The 4,777-nt window shown below is 42.2% G+C and overlaps 1 non-coding gene across 1 annotated transcript; it reads left to right on the top strand.

The window, feature by feature from the left end:
* Window positions 1-919: 919 nt before the first annotated feature.
* Window positions 920-1,025, top strand: LOC118622060. The gene has a single exon (XR_004957898.1). It is a non-coding gene; the product is annotated as a U6 spliceosomal RNA (small nuclear RNA).
* The last annotated feature ends 3,752 nt before the right edge of the window (window positions 1,026-4,777 follow it).

Raw genomic sequence — 4,777 nt, 5'->3', positions numbered from 1 at the left:
AATATATCATTGGCAGTCATCAGAGTTAGCTCTGAAGTCACTCTTATGAATGAAAGTTATGTTGGCAAATAGCCAGTCCTCCTGCGCAGGGCTGTATAGACAATACAGATCACATTCTTTAGCCCAAATTACTACATATCCCCAGTTCAGTCTAGCCTTCCACACCAACTCAAGGCTATTTGGACTTCTTGCAGCTTTCCCTGATCACTCCAGAAAATCGTTTTTAAACTCACAATTATTTCTACCAGCAAACTGACACCATACTATTCTTCTGTTGCCTAAGTGTTCACTGTCATCATGGCACCACCTTTAAGAGCAGCAAGCATTGAGTGTTTGCCATCAATGAGACCATGAGCTCTTCAAGTGCAGAGACTATATTGTAAAATTTTTAAGACTATATAGCTCCCTTTGGGAAGTACCACACAGATAATTTTTTAAATTATTGATTGATTGATTGATTGATTTTTAGAGAAAGAAGAAGGGAGAGGGAGAGAGAGATAGAAACATCGATGAGAGAGAACATCGACTGGCTGCCTCCTGCATGCCCCCCACTGGGGATTTGGCCCACAACCTGGGCATGTGCCCTGACCAGGAATCGAATTGGCGACCTGTTGGTGCATGGGTCGATGCTCAACCACTGAGTCACACTGGCCGGGCAACAGATAATTTTTTTTTTTAAACTGAGCTGAATTAAACTTAGGAAAAAAGATATCTAAGATCCTGTAAATGTCCCCTGCATTAATCTTTGCCCCTGCCAACTCTATTATAGTGAAAAAACAGGCGGCTGCTCTTAAAAATAAAGACTTTAGAGCAAAATTTTGCCTTTCTCAGAAAAGCACTTTTATAAATTAAGATTGCCAGGTTCCTAAGCCAGAGGCTTAGAGAAGTAGGTATAGTCTAATTTATAGAAATAATATCTGTGCTCGCCTTGGCAGCATATAGACTAAAACTGGAGCAACACAGAGAAGATTAGCATGGCCCCTGTGCAAGATGACACACAAATTCATGAAGTGTTTCATTTTTTAAAAATTCTCTCCCGAGGATATTTTTCCATTTATCTTCAGATAGAGTGTGAGGGAGAAAGAGAAAGAGAAACATTGATGTGAGAGAGACACATCGATTAGTTACCTCCTGCACAACCCCGACCAGGGCTGGGACTGAACTGAAACTGAGGTACATGCCCTTGACCAGAATCGAACCCGAGACTCTTTGGCCTAGGGCTGATGCTCTAACCACTGAGTACTCGCCAGGGCGAAGAATTTTATATTTTTTAAAAATAATAATAATACCTAATATTAATTGAGCATTATTATGTACTAAGCACTATTTTAATCACTTGTGTGCTATGTAATATGGCAATACATATTATATATGATAGATATTCATATGGCACATATGTTTATACTTTTTATTTAATCCCCTTAATTATTATTCTACTCAAGAAAGTAAATAACCTGGTGGGAATGCAGACTGGTGCAGCCACTATGGAAAACAATATGGTGTTACCTCAAAAAATTAAAAATTGAACTTCCATTTGACCCAGTGATCCCACTTCCAGGAATATACCCTAAGAAGCCTGAAACACCAATCAGAAAGAATATATGTACCCCCATGTTCGTAGCAGCACTATTTACAATAGCTAAGATCTGGAAACAGCCCAAGTGTCCATCAGTAGACAAATGGATAACAAAGCTGTGGTACATATACACAATGGAGTACTATGCAGCTGTAAGAAAGAAAGATCTCTTATCCTTTGAGATGACTTGGAGGGACCTGGAAACTATTATCCTAAGTGAAACAAGCCAAACAAAAAAAAGACAAATACCATATGATCTCACTTATTTATGGAATATAATGAACATAACAGTTTGAGGAATAGGGTAAACCCAGACACACGGAAGTAGGGTACAGACTGACAACCCTCAGAAGAGGGGGTGGTGGGGGGAGGGAAGAGATAAACCACAGAACTTATATGCATGTATGCATGACCAATGGACACAGACAACAAAGCTGGGGACGGGGCGGGGGGATGGGGAGGAGGGTGTCAATGGGGTAAAAAAGGAGAAACATCTGTAACAAAAAATAAAATAAAATAAACAAAAAAGAAAAAAAGAAAGTAAATAACTTGTCCAAGGTCTACAGGTGAGAGACGCACAAGCCCTAATTCATGAAACATACACTGATTAAGAAATGGACAATGTATGGAGTAGCTCTGTGTGTTAGAGGTCACACTTAGAGCACAGAGGACCATGAGCCAAATTCAATAAAATCAGGAAACAAGGTAATGAATGGAAAGACAATGGAGTTTGTGGATAATTTCCTTCAGTATTGTGCCCCAGAGAAATGAATGGGGATTGGAACAATATTAAAAGTTAATGATGTGGTCCTGGCCAGTTTGGCTCAGCGGTTAGAGCGTCGGCCCATGGACCAGGGAGTCCCAAGTTCGATTCCTGCTAAGGGCACGTACTTCGGTTGCAGTTCGTCCCCAACCCCAGTTGGGGCTGTACGGATGGCAACCAATTGATGTGTCTCTCTCACATCGATGTTTCTCTCTCTCTCTTCCTCCTTCTCTCCCTCCTGCTATGTCTGAAGATAACAAACAAACAAAAAAAGGTAATGACGTGACCTGACCAGGTAGGTCAGTTGGTTAAAGCGTTGTCCTGATAGGCCAAGGTTTTGGGTTCGATCCCCATCAGGGCACATACAAGAAGCAACTCATGAATGCATAGATAAGTGGAACAACAGCTAGATGTATCTTTCTCTCTCTCTTCCTTCCTCTCTCTCTCTAAAATTAATTTTTTAAAAAAAGTTAACGATGTGAGTGAATGCTGGCAAAAAGAAATGGCTACTGAAAATGAGAACTTCTGGCAGCTAAACATGTGGGGTAAGGGTTAGTCTTAGGGAGAGGGAGAGGTGAAGCTATGATCTTTATAGCACTGAGCCAAGAACCTCTTGTGTCTTGCATTGGTTTAACTAGTTCAGTCGACTGATCAATAAATATTTGCTGAGCAGTACTATGTTTAAGGTACTATGTTACGTACCACGGAGATACACGGAAGCAAAAGACGTGGTCCTGGTTTCTGCTTCAAGGTCGTTTTATCCTGATAAAACAAGATATATAGAATCATCAAGAATGAGCTAGACCTGGCTGGTTTGGCTCAGTGGCAGAGCGTCGGCCCGCGGACCAGAGAGTCGCAGGTTTGATTCCGGTCAAGGGCACATACCTCGGTTGCAGTTTGGTTCTGGCTCTGGTCGAGGTTGTGCAGGAGGCAACCAATAGATGTGTCCCTCTCACGTCGATGTCTCTCTCTCCCTCCTTCCCATTCTGTCTGAAAATAAATGGAAAAATAGCCTGGCCAGTGTGGCTCAGTGGTCGAGCGTCGACCCATGCACCAAGAGGTCACTGGTTCAATTCTTGGTCAGAGCACATGCCCCCCCAGGTTGTGGGCCCGATCCCCACTGGGGGGCATGCAGGAAGTGGCCAATCAATGTTCTATCTCATCAATGTTTCTTTCTCTCTCTCTCCCTTCCTCTCTCTCTCTAAAAATAAAGAAAAAAATATTTTTTAATAAAAATAAATAAATGGAAAAATATCCTCAGATGAGGATTTAAAAAAAAAAAAAAGAGTGAGCTGGAAGGAAACTTAAAGATCTTTTCATCTAATCTCTAGTTTTATAGATGACCAAAACCAAATCTCAGGGACAGGAAGTGACTTGACAAAGTTCCCATAGCGTTTTCAGATCAAGGAGAGAACCCAGAATTTACTGCCACCCTAGGCTTGTCCTATTTTCTTATATAGATATAATTAGTAATAAAGGTACTATTTGCCAAGTACCAAGTGTATGGTATAGGTAATGCATTGCTTCTTACCATAACATGTTTACAAAGTCAAGGTCTAAAAATGCTAAAACTTTTCTGGGGAATTTCAGGTGCATAGGGACTTTCCCGGTTGTCTCTTCAGCTGTTTTAGCTTAAAAACAGAAAATGGCCCCGCCTCTGCGCTCTCAGAGCACCTGTGTCACCTCAATCATACACGTCACATGTGATCCTGACATGTGCAGCTCGCTAGTTCTGAAAGTGTGTGGTCTCAGCAGCACCTGGAAACTCCTCGTTAGAAATGCAAATTCTTGGGCCCACTCCAGATCCACTGAATCAGAAACTCGGTGGGCCCCGTGATGTGTGTTTTAACAAGCCCTCCAGGTGACACTGATGTGCTTTTGAGCTTGAGAACCTCTGGCCTCCGGAAACGGCCCAGGAGCTCTCTCTGGAGCACCACCGCCCCTCCCTTCCCCAGGCAGGTCTCCCAAGCTCCAAGGGTCTTTCTTTTGCCTCTGGAACTTGTTTCCTGAACCCACTTCTTCTACGACTCACTTCTACCTCCGTGACTTGATTAAATAAACGTTCTTTTATTGTTTGAAACAGTAAGATAAAATAAATGACCTTCCAAAGAGAGCTCTTGAAGACAGGGACCATGCCCTCCAGCAGTTTTGTTTCCTTCCCTTAGTGCAAAACCTCGAACAGCGATGTTCATTAATGTTTCTGGAACAACTCTAGATGTGAGCGTGGTAAAGCAGAGCATCCCATTATCCAGCTCTCTTCGGGGAATGGCCAGCAGCGGCTGAATAGTCGTTTCCCTCACCCCAAAATTCATATGTTTAGGTCCTAATTCCCCACATTCCTCAGAATGTGTATTTGGAAAAAGGACCTTCAAAGAGGTCATTAAGATAAAATAAAGTCATATGAGTGGGCCCTAATCCTATATGACTGGTGTCCTTAA

This window comes from Molossus molossus, unplaced genomic scaffold, assembly GCF_014108415.1.
Source record: "Molossus molossus isolate mMolMol1 unplaced genomic scaffold, mMolMol1.p scaffold_m16_p_8, whole genome shotgun sequence".
In the NCBI taxonomy this organism is placed as follows: Eukaryota; Metazoa; Chordata; class Mammalia; order Chiroptera; family Molossidae; genus Molossus; species Molossus molossus.
This window is presented reverse-complemented; position numbering and strand designations above follow the sequence as displayed.